A 13,119-nucleotide genomic window follows, 5' to 3' on the forward strand; every position below is an offset into this window, starting at 1 on the left:
CACTAAAACATATCACAATCTGGAGATTGGATACTTTATCCAAAGGATGCGACTGAGAAACTGGAATAATAAGGAGCCCCTGACTCGTTACTTCTTCGCTCCTTGCCATTAATCACTAGTGTGTCTCAATACTTTACAAAGGCATGTCCATTGAAAGGAAAGAAAATAGGAAATTCTTTAAATTTTACATGTAAAAGTCAATAATCTGAGCTTGTAGAGAGAAACAACATGAACATCATGGGAGGTTCATAGTTTACATGCTGAACATCCATTAGTATCTGTTGTACAGACTTGAAGCTATTTTTCAAAGAAATGCAATTACAAAAAATCAACATTTAAAACAATGGAAAACAACAGTTAAAATATATTTGAAATGACTTCAATTTCTCTTAGCTTTTTTCTATTATTTCTGACAAAAACTAGTTATATCAAATGAACAATTTTTAGTATCTAAATTGGTATCCAGATATATAAAATTTTAATTTAGGATACCAAGCATTAAAAATACTATATCTAAGAGCTAAAATGTTATCTATTCAAATTTCTTCAATAACAAACATACCATACCTTTTGGAACAGGTTCAAGGCTTTGTATACCACCCAAGTACTCTGAACCTGAAAAATAATATTGATCATTACTACGAGATAAAAAAAAATATCAAACAATATTTCACGAGTAAACTCGATTCATTGAGCATTCTCAAAAGCAAATAAAAATATAATTCCTATTGTAATATTTTTTTCTTACTAAATAAATTATACTAAGGATAAATTATCATCTTTACTTTATAATTTACAGTGTACTGTATAAACAAGAAATTATCTTCACAAAAACTAAATGTACCAAAGTATCGGGATATTATTATATTAAAAGGTTTCACTTAAATTTCAGGTTAATGAACAGTACAGTGTAACCTGCTTTTCATTCACAAAAATCATTCTAACTAAAATCAAATTTCTGTTCTTGACCCACTTTTTTGTAGTTTTTTTAAGTTTTAAGCATGGTTCAAGAAAGTATAATTACCCAATCTAACGTAAAACTCAAATTAGCTATATGCTGTATCATGAAAATTAAGCTTTGAGAGAAAAGCAATACTGCATAAACATTAGGCAAATACAGAAATAATTCAATTTGGAGCAAACATTAAGAAAAAACTATTTTCACTCCTACATATCTAAAAGGTTAACTGCATAATCTCAACTTCAGATTTTGACATAGCATATAATTATTAAATAATGTAACTGGCAGGCTGAGTTAAAATGCATGACCTATTGCAATGACATGGCTACTAAACTTGAGCAACAGATGGCCATACCAAGAGATCTTGCCAAATTATTACAACAGAATCAATGTCATCATGTTTACTATGGTTGTCACTCCTGTACATTTTCACACACAAATAACAACAGTAAACATAAAAATATTAGTAACAAAATACTCATATGTTAAAGAATTATGTGCTTAATTACGTTAATTCAGGCTAAAGGATAAATTTCTGGTTACCATATTCATACTCCTATAGTTTATAGCATAATATAATATACTGTGCGAATCAGAGCATTCACTTTACAATACAGTATGCCTATTCCTATAATGTAGGATAGTATACAGTACTGCACAGAAATGAATTACTTTTCAAAAGTTCAAGTATCCTTTTAATCCTAGCTCTATCAAATAGCAATAACCACATCCTTATAATGACAGTTTTAGTAAAATTCCAACTACAGTACCGGTATATTCTTATCTAAGGGCTATTTCCTTAATATACAATGCAGCATGATACCTTTACTTAAAAAGGTAAGCTACAGTCATTCAGATGCTATACAATGTCACCCTAAATCACTCCCTGCCTTATGTTGAAAGCTACATTCTAAATTGACAAAAACAGTTGATTACTACGCTACTTAGTCCCTGAAACAAACCAACAAACTAACCATATTCTTCATTGCCGTATTTATATGACAATTTTTTCTTCTACATCTCATACATGTTGAAAAATGTTGAGGTCACTAAGTCACATTAAAGTAACCTTCAAATTAGTGTGTGTAGCTATAGTAGTTTTAAAACAATAAATTTCAGATATATTGATGAAAACAAACATCTCATACTCAGAATTATCACTGCCTACATTCAAATTTAAGATAGCTTTGTGCAGCAAAACTTTCAACTTTCTTTGACAAAAATCTAATATCATTACTAGCTAAGCTAGTTTGCATTATGCTAAAAAGGTACCGAGATCTAGTTCTGACTATCTACATAGTAAATCCAACAAAATACTAATAATGTAATGCAGAACAAAGAACTTACCTGTCATTGATTTACTGTCCTCGTTTGATCAACAAGAAAATCGTCAATGGTGGTAACAGTTTCGAGAGCAGATGAAAGACTTTGTGTGGTTGTATTTGTCGAGTTCTCGTTAGTTTCCACAGCAAATGGCACAATGATGCTACCTTGCAATATATCTTTTATCACTACTTGTCTTACAACTGGTACCTGACGAAACAGCTGATCTCGTAACTAGAAAAAAAAAATCCAAGGATGAAGTTCATGTAAATTACTCCTTTTAACTTATTGACCTGTAAGGAATTCTGAAACTAACAGTAATCAAGTATCAATGTACTGTTCTGTAAGTAATACAACATTCAAGAAAATATAGTTAAGAAGTGTGATAAAAAGAAACAAAATGATTGCAATATCAAGTTTGCTGGGGAGCTGGATAGTATTACCCATATCTACACTGAAGTTTAAAGGAAAGTGCACCTCCAATCAAATAAAATCAACAGAAATTCTAGGTTACAACTAAGGCCTTCAAAGTGGTACCATTTAAATGTGTGTTATAATTTATTTTTATAATTCAGCTTAAGAATCTGTACACTGACGACTTAAGTATTTTGATATACAAATTCACTTCACTCCACCATATACTGTATTTAATTTCCAATTGAAAAAAAAAAATTGTTGAAAAACTTTACATTTTCTTAACATATGAAATAGCATTATTTGTCAGAATTTTCATAGTTATGGGTAAGTTTTACTTTTGCTTTTTTTTTATCTCAAGTCTCCCATTGTCACTACCATCATCCACACTAGCTATGGGTTTTATTGTATGGTAATGGTCAGGTGTTGGTGTGTAATTTATGGCGTCCTTAGCTAATCTCAGGAGTCAGTATGAAGAAACAGTCAGGAGTGATGGTGATAAACTTCTGTTCTCTATGTAATGCTGAAAGTTTGCTGAAGCTAAAGCTATTAGAAAAATAGCCCTCTGAAGTAACTCTTTGAAGGAAACAACAGAATTATCTCATTTGATGAAAAATTCAATTACCCTATTGAGAGACCAAAACACTGAAGGAGTTGGTTGAGATGACAAAAGATTGCGTAAATTTGTGGAACATGTCCAAGTCTAAATCCAAGTTAAAGGCCTGCTTCAGAGGTTCTGTCAGTGCAAATTTTAAGATTGTTGATGCCATAAATTCCCATTTTCAAAGAGGTGGAGTAGAAAGGAACCAAAGACATCTGGGGTTATCTGACATGGGTACCTATCCTTAAGGAAGGTCATCCATGCTTTCTATACAGACTGGTATTGTCTGATTGAGGAAGGAATTTTACATCTCATAAGATATGTCATTGTAAGGTGAAAATTTTTCTCCATTAATGCGGGAGATAAAAGCCATGCATGAAGGTTCTGGATCAGAAAGGAGAAAGTGGAGATACTGTATTCTGATTATCTATTCTTTGATATATCTGTGCTGATCAAACAGGGTAAGACTTTGGCCTTATATGCTGAAGTAGCGAAAACCATGGGCTGTTGGGCCACAATGGCACCACCATCATTCCTTTCCCCTAATATTCTGGAGGGTTCTTCAAAAGATGCAAAATTATGCTTATTGGAGGAAACAGATAAATCAAAGACCATCTATTCCAGTCCAAGTTTAGGGCATTTCTAGCAACTGCCTGAGGATCGACATTCAGACCTATGTAAAGTAGAGTGTTGTGATTCTATTTAGTTGCGAACACGTTCCAATGTCCATTCTTTGTCCAGAGTCATTTGCCTGGACAGGGAATCCGCTGTCATGGTGAAGGAGCCTAAAAGGTGGATCATAGAGGAATGGTTCCTTCTCCCAAAGAAGCTTCATAATTGGGAGAATCTCTGCATTGAGAGTTCTTGAGCAGAATTGTACTCTCCTGAGTGAACAGGCTCCCATCTAGTTATCTAAGATAATTTTGATATAGAAGTTTACCAGAGTTTCACTCATGTTTCTGATACATAATGATTTATAGTTTTTAGCTCTGCAGTGCTCGAACTATAAAGCTTAGGAAAGTATTAACTTTTCTTCTAATTCTTTAGGTACGATAGTTTTTGTGAAAGTTGGTTTACCTATTCATATATCAAATACTGTAGACTATCCTGCACCTAAAATAAACTCAAGAATGACCATTTATCTTACTTCTCGAATTTCATAGGTCTTGTATTATATCATGTTATAACAACACACTGATACGCTATCTTCTACATTCAGCCATTTGCATTTAATTACACGATTTTTACATTCATAAGTTTCCACAAAATTTGTCTTTTAGTTAACTCCAGTTTCAGACACTGCTTTCTCAAATTCCAAACAGCTTAGCAACTATGAAAGTTATAACTTCTTTATATTTGGCAGTATATTTCCTTGAGGATCACTTCATCGTAGCAAATAAGGGTAAATTGCAAAAATGTCAGTCTTATGCTACTTAACTTTGTAAACATTAAAGCTATTGTTTACAACAGTATGATGGTTAAAATACAGAACTTTCAAATTGCTCATAATAAAAGAGGTATTTTTTTTTTTAGTTGTTATTGTGACTGTATGTGTTTACGTAATGATTATACTGTGATGTTACTAACTATACTTTTATCATTCTCTTTTACTTTTTTAACTTATTGAACTAGAAGATGGGATAAAGAAATGGAGTAAAGGAGGTTAGTCTATTGTAATTTGGTCTCAAACAATAAACTTGCATGATACATGCAATACTGTGTATATTCTGATTAAAACTTAAATTTTAACGGTTACACAATACCGGAAATATATGATGAAAACTTAATTCTAAGGGTCGCAAGATGCCCAAGTATATACGGAATTTTGTGGTGTTTTGATGAATTCTGGCAGAAATACATATAGTAATTTTTGAGTAATGGTGGATTAATTACCATAACTGAAAAGCTATGGGTGTGTTTTAGGTATTATCAATAACATTAAAAAACTTTAAAATCAACCATGTAACAGTCTAATTCTATATCTAAATTAACTTTTTTAAACTGTTCTTTCTGCCAATAATCATCGTAAAAAAAACCATAAACATAATACTGAAAAAACAGTAATCGTTATCAAAACCCAGTAATAGTAATGGAACAAAATCAAAACACTGAAGCTTTTGTTTGTCAGGACTCCTTTCCACATGGAAAACATTACTTTCATTCCCATTTTCTATGGAGTAGTTTGTAGCTGTGTTCATCATACAGTACAGTAATAAGAAAACCTCCTTACTTAATTGAGCTAATTTACCTGTATGTTGCCAAATTAACACTAATTATTTATTGGTCTTTGTTTCCCATAACTGCCTTCGCTTCGATTTAGCTGTACTGTATCTCATTGTTCCTATATTCTGGTAAGCGGAACATATTTCTCTATGCACGTTAGCCCAGTGGCCTAGTATTTTGGTGTTATTTTAATTACCTAATTTATCACTTATTCAATAGAGTTTTTCTTCACCGTTGCTCTACACACTGGCTATTTAGCGTTATCTCATTGCTCCTATTTCTGGAAAGTGAAACATGTTTCACTGCACATATTAGCCTTGTGGGCTGGTATTAGTAACAGTTTACGACGTTTTGATTTTAATTGAGTTCAAACATATATATTTCAAATTCAATCTTGCTCAACATAAGATGATAAAGTAGAACAACAAAATAAATTACATTTATATCATAATACTTGAAAATATTGTATAATTGACAGAATAAAACCATTGAAAACAAATATCCATGAGGTTTAGAATATAAAGTGTTGGGCCCTTCATTCTGTTCTAACTTACAAAAGAATTACCACCTATCAGTTTTTTGGACTACAGGGAGGAAGGAGGTTCCTGTGACAGGTGCCAAGATGACAAAAGGAGCAAAACAGGAATTCTTTTATTGATCTGTAACTTTTTTAATAAAGATTTCCACCAGTAGAGTATGGGATTCAAAGTACAGTTGTGGAAAATATTAAACAAATAAAGTTAAAGGAAAATACAAATTACTTTCTTAAGGCTTGCATAATTTTTTGAATGCATTGTTATATTTTGGTCCTTCAACTTTGTGTAATGATATTTCCTTTTTTGCAGCACACCCTACTCCCTGTAGGGTTTGGAGTGGAAACCAGTAGCTGGAGACACTAGAAGTACAGTACTGTGCAAGAATAAGTTTCCTTATCAAACAAAGGAAAAAAAAAAAAAAACATACTGCAAACCTTTGACAATTCATGTTGACAGAAATTCCCAAGTGTGAGGGATTTGTCTGAACTGCTGTGAAATAGCCCAGCCAGTGGACTGCAGAACGTATGTATATCAGACATACGTTGGGTATTCTGTTAACCCATAGGATTGTTGGAGTGACGTGAACATTCTAAGATATTATAAACTACTGTGAACTTAGATAACATTATAGTGATTCAGAACTGAATATATTCTCATCAATGATGCAGTGAAACAAATTAGGACATTTCTTAAGGATGTTTGTAGCATATATTGTGAACAACATCGTACACATGATGGCATTTATTTTGTACTATAACATGTATATGTTTGTAGTATAGTGTTAGGAACTTTCTATAGTGTATTTGATATGCTATTTAGCCATTCCCTCTGGGTGTAACACTGAGGATTGAATTTTTTTTTCTCTTTCTCTCAGAAATTATATAAACTTTTTCCCTTTTCAAATAAATATTTTTCTTGTTTTTATGAAGACAGCATTTCATTATGGTTCCTTACACCATTGTGTCCCCTTCTCAGCCACCCATTATATGTTTAGTATTATTTGTTTCCTTTATAAAATCTAACCTGAGATTCAAGCTATTCATGTATACTGCTCATTTTCCCAGAAATGAATCAGCGGTCATGCTACATGTTTATTCAGCAAGCTCAAAGCAAGGGAAGATAAGGAGGAAGTAAGATTCCTGCTAGGTCCCCTTGCCAGTATAAAATCAAGGGGTGGTGCCCTGTGCCCAGTTCATCCTTGACTGTTTGCCTTTTACCCAGATTTTTGGGTATTCCACTGTCGTATATTTTTTGTGTAGTGAATGTTGGAGTGTCGTCGGTATTCGGACACTAGGCAGTTCAGGTGCTACCTCTGGCCACAGTCCGCAAACCACTACACAGTTAGTGTATTTGCATATATCTATTCAATTATGCAAGTTTCAATGTTCTAACTAATGTAGCTATATTCTATAATGAAACCTATCGGTGTTTTTGCTCTAAACAGACCAATGTAGGGGTAAAGGGAAGTGAGTGAAAGAAAGGACACACCATTTCAAGGCAAGATTACTCACTTGTAATGATAGCTAATAATTCTAACCAGGTGATTAGATAACCAACTTACTAAAAATGACAAGAGCCAATTTTAAATCAACAGCTTGTATTTTGTACACAAAAGTATACAACAAATACAGGTACTTTACTAATAAACTGGATACCTTTGATAAGGCTACTATATACCTGAAATCTTTTTGCTATTGCATATCTTAAGAATTTTAACACTGCTGTTTACATAATTCAGCCTTCAGATATGATTTTGGTCTAGTGGCTTTCCAAACAAACCTGATAGTGTATTAATAGAATAATTTCAACTAAAGCTTATTGTAATATATCAGACTGAATCATGTACTACTCAAATATACTCTCTCAACTTAGTTGAGCATAATTATTGTTCAAATGTGGTGATTTAAATCATGAGTAATCCAAAAGAAATTAAAAAATATTTTCATGCAAATAAAAATGTTTAGTATTAAACATTAAATTGACTGTACAACTCACCATAGTTTCAAACGTGTTCTTGAATTTTTTGAAGTCTTCTGAATCTGGATCTCTCAAGGAACCTTTAAAAGATTCTGAGGGCAGCCTTAATTTTCCATCATGCCATCTGTCTTTCACTGGTAAAGGCACTATGTCAACTGAAAAGAAAGTCATAATTTTATGGTACCGATGAGAATACTTTGCATCCTTTGTCTCAGCCAGGCATAGGGCCCAGGGGATATGACAGGCTGTGCCATAGCTTTTTCATCTACAGTATCTAAAACTTACTAAAAGTTTGTTAAAAGTGACTAGTACCGTATCCTTTACCTAAGTGGTTTTGGGTGATATTTTAGGTATTATCAAAATTTTTTATTGTAAGTAACATTAAAGTGATAGCAAATGACAATTAAGATGATAGGAATTTTTGATCAATTATAAAAATACTGCTAACATTCTCATCATTAAATGAATCAAAGTAGTAAGGAAGGTTTACCTTTAAATTTCAATCCTGTCGTACCAAAGACAGTGTTCTGGTCTAGCTCATTCATGATATTATAAACAGAGTCCCTCGTCATGTTACTTGCTACTGGAGTCATATACTGTGCACGTACAGTTTGAGAGTTTATGGCAACAATGTTTTTGAAAGCCACAGTGCCCGTAATTTTAGCACCTACAGCTGAAATTCTCAACTTCTCATCTAACTGAAATAAAAAAAAAGATTAACAATTAATCTTATGCTAACTTGCTAGCTCCATGTTTCAGCATAATATAAATGTGGATGATTTAAATAAAATATTATCTTCATAGTCTCCTACGCCTATTGATGCAAAGGGCCTCGGTTTGATTTCGTCAGTCATCTCTATCTTGAACATTTAATTCAATACTTCTCCACTCATCATCTCCCACTTCCACACTTCATAGTTCTCAGCCATATAGGTCAGGGTCTTCAAATTCTTCAGTGCCTTGTGAAGCCCAGTTAAATGTTTGGTGAACTACTCTCTCTTGGGGAGTGCGAAGAGCATGCCCAAACCATCTCCATCTACTCCTCACCATGATTTCATCCACATATGGCACTCGAGTAATCTCTCATACAGTTTCATTTCTAAACCTTCTAAAGACCAAATATTCATGTACTTTGTGATAGGATAATTATTTCATAATCTTTATAAACCAATATAACAGACCTTATTGCTACCTCCAGACAGTATGATATCCTTAGTTTAAAAGGTTTGGTTTCTGGAATACTGTACTACTCTTATCTAAGCTGCAAATTCAAGACTTCTAGAAACTAATAATTTCCCATTGATGCCATTCCTAGGGCAATGGGGAATGCAATGTATAAAGGACAGAATTTCCTTTTCATATTTCTTGTTCTGAATGTGTTTATATCATGAGATTCATGACATAAACGTTTGTGGCCGACAACTTCTATTTACATTTTATGCTGCCTTTTTGCCATCATGGCTGAAAAAATTTCTGATAGATGTTTAATACTTAGTGAACCATATTATTATTACTAGCCAAGCTACAACCCTAATTGGAAAGGAAGTATACTTTAAGCTCAAGGACTCCAACAAGCAAAGCTGCTTGGTACCGAAATAAAAAAATACAGAATAAAAGAATGAAAAATACATAAAAATCAAATTAAAACTCATAAAACTCATTAAAATCAGTAGCAGCATAAAATACTGTATAACAATACAAAAATGACAAATTTGGAGATCAATTGTATTTTTCCAAACGATACAAACCCGAGATCTTTAGATATGATAGATTATTATCAGTGAAGCTGGAGCATATGGTAATAAAACTTATAACGAGGTGTAAACAGGAGGATGGTAGTTACCAGCTAGGAGTGGGGAAGCCCCGCACCCCTGCTTGCTCAATGAGCACTCTTTCTGATTACAGCCGGGACTTTCTGGCAGGTAGGTGATGGGGGGGGGGTAGTATAGATAAGAAAAACACATATTTTCTCAAAATTTGTCATTTGTTCTGGCACAAATACAAATCTTCATTCTTTACAGGAGACTCATTTTTAGGTGGAAGAGAGTCCCTATTCCAACTGGCTAGGTACTTACTCCTGTTACTAAAACTTGGACCCTTGTAAGTGATGCAGAGTTAAGGATTCTTACACCTCATGCACCAGTGGTTTGACAATACAGTGCACCATCACGTCCATGGTCCGTGCATTACAGGGTGTGGAGCAGAAAATCTAGTGTTACCCTTAAGGCATATATACATCAATGGATTTGCACATCTCTGTGTGGGTGTGGTATCAATGAGGCATATCTATACAGTATACATATATATCAACAGGTTTGCCTGGATACAAAATGCTCCCCCCTCATGAGTATGTGGAATAACACTACTATTTCATATTATAGAAAAGCTACAGGCTAAGGGGGCTTACTGGCAAACAAATCGATTCCAGCTGACATGGTTTCCGGTGCTGTGTCCCAATAGAACAGATGGTGAAAGGAAAAGGATAGGTCAGTCAGTCTTCATTTTCATCCAGGGCTAACATGTAACATTCATCCTCGATCTGATGGTTATGATTCTGCGAGATTAGCTGAGATAGCAATACCACCAGCTATGTAGCTACTACAGATCATAATACAAAGGTGTCTAAGGAACTGTGGGTTGATTCCCACAGGTAATGGACAATAAATGTGATCTGTCATTTCCAGACACCTGCATGGAATACCAGTGCCACAGAGAGTCTTCAGCCAAAAGATCTGGCTGAAGGCTGAGCAAACTTTTTGTCCCTGATACAGCACAGAGATTTTCTCTTCGGAGGTAAAGTAAAATTCAGATATACCTGGAATAGTGGCTCTAAGAGGAGACACAACCCTCTTATGGTCCCAACTACAAAGGATAGCCCGCTAAGCTTGATACACATTAGTTGAAGATTTCTAGGGGTGGTCTGCCATCTATCCCGCAATTTTGCCAACAGTCTTTCTCTGACAGGTGATGTTGGATAACCTTTGCATGTGATGGATGCAGTAGGGATTCCTCCGAGCTGTAGAATATCTGGGCATCTGGTTAGTACAAAAGGTCAGGGAGAGGAAGTAAGTCTCTCGGAGTCCTTATTCAAGGGAGTTGAGGATCCGTGTGCTATTCTACTTTGGGCCATTTGAGGCAACTACAGTCAATTGAGAATGGGAGTGGACCAGATTTAGTTCAAAATACTCCTGTCAGGTAAAACTGTGGAACTGCATTGATGTTGAGGCTGTCAACTTGTTGGAAGGCATCTTCAGACAACACTTCTGGGTCTGGCCCTGGTAAGCAGTATTGTACATCAAAGGCTTTCGTTTTAAAACTTGTGAACAGGTTGACTTCTGAAGATTCCACAGTCAAGATCCTATTTTCTATATGAGGATCGAAAGATCATTCTGATTTAATGATCTGAATCTCCCTGCTCAGCTTGATTATTGCAATGCTCTTGTTTGCCTAGAATAAAGGGGGCTGTCAAAAAGTTTTAGAGTTGAGCACTGCCAATTGCTAATTTATACTATTGACTGGCAAAGCTGCTGAGAAATCATACCGCATTGTTTCATTATATTCTGTATCTCACTCGGCACCACTGCATGACCGATCCAAGAGTACAAAAGCCTTGGAGCACAAGGAAGGTTGCTTGATGATCAAACACGTTGATAAGGCATTGATGCTTCTGGTCAGTCCATTTCTTGACTTAGGTGTTGTAGGGGATGAGCTCTCCATCCTTCCCTTGCTACTCCCATAAAGCACTGAATTTCCGGTTGAAACAACAGAAAGGGCAGGCCCTCTAAAATGTTTGTCTTGCCCTGCCATCATCCTGGGTTGAGTGCGAGTCTTGTTTTTCATGATTCTTCGTGTGTCATTAATGAGACTGCAGGTGGAGACGACCATTTGAAATGAGACATTCCAGGAATAATCCCCTTTGGAGGTTGATTCTGATTCTTTGGTGACCCCTCCTGTTCCAGTTCCCGTTCATCCCTATCCCAGGAAGGCATGCTTTCATGATGCCTTTGTGGTAGACTTATTGTCCTACCTGTTGTTGCAGCAAGTCTGATTCCATATCGTGTTTGCATGGGATTATGGAGGAGCCACCGGGGATGATAAACTTGGGCTTAGACTGATGGAGGAGTTGAGGGAGGATGTGGAAAAAGAGGGGGAGCCATGAGTAACTACCTCCTGTCATCAAGAAGAAGTTCTCTAATAATAAAACTTTATTCCATCCAAAAGAGGACAACTACTTTGACAACTCGTTAACATTCGATGAAGGGTGTTCCGTTCCTTGAATCTCTTTTTATGGAACTCAAAGTATGAATAGATGCTTGTACAGCAGTTTCCCTGTTTTAAATGTCAACTAAAGGTTACATGCTGTGAAGTTGCACTCCATGATCCTACATCAGTTCTGCTCTGTAAATTTGAGAAGACGGGCGCTTCACAAGAGCCCGCCTGGTATCATCGCTCATTACTGACAATCAAATACTTGCATGTGATCCTACACAGATGTTTTGGAGATGAGGATATCTCTCTTTCTGGGAAGAGCAACTCAGACAAAGTGGGTGCGAGGTAGAGATACAAATGCAAATACGTCTCGCACTCCCCTTGGAGAAGATCGAGGATGAGAGGGGTTGTTCTCAGTACCCCTTCTAGAATCAGGTCTGGATCCCAATTCAAGGTCTCCCAAGAATTTGATAATCCCTTCTGGTATGCAAGATCTATTCTTCATTCCTGACTGAAGATCCTAATTTCTCTCAAGCTTGAGCCGGTCAAGAAAAGGTGGAAGGGGTTAGCTGAAAACCTCTTATCCTCCAAGGTGTCTGGGAACTCGAGATCTGAACGGACTAGATTCCATTCTGAAGGAGATTGAAGACTTTCCCTACCAGGAACTCTTTTAATTCAGAGGAGACGGGGGACAGGGGACGTGAGGTTGACCCAAATTTGATTGGAGGCAATTAATAACAGTCAGTGGAAGGACATACTCTGGGTGATCTCAAACCACGATGGGTTCGAGGGTGACGGTCACCTAAAGAAGACATGTAAACGGGCACTGAAGGCCTCACCTCTATAGCCAGGAAGGTCTACTAGATAGACAAGAG

At 35.6% G+C, this 13,119-nt stretch overlaps 1 pseudogene; it reads right to left on the reverse strand.

Annotated features, from left to right (window-relative positions):
- LOC137632237 (mucin-21-like) overlaps positions 1-13,119 on the reverse strand; it is a 200,600-nt pseudogene that overhangs the window by 24,499 nt on the left and 162,982 nt on the right.

This window comes from Palaemon carinicauda, chromosome 41 (genome assembly GCF_036898095.1).
Source record: "Palaemon carinicauda isolate YSFRI2023 chromosome 41, ASM3689809v2, whole genome shotgun sequence".
Lineage (NCBI taxonomy): Eukaryota > Metazoa > Arthropoda > Malacostraca > Decapoda > Palaemonidae > Palaemon > Palaemon carinicauda.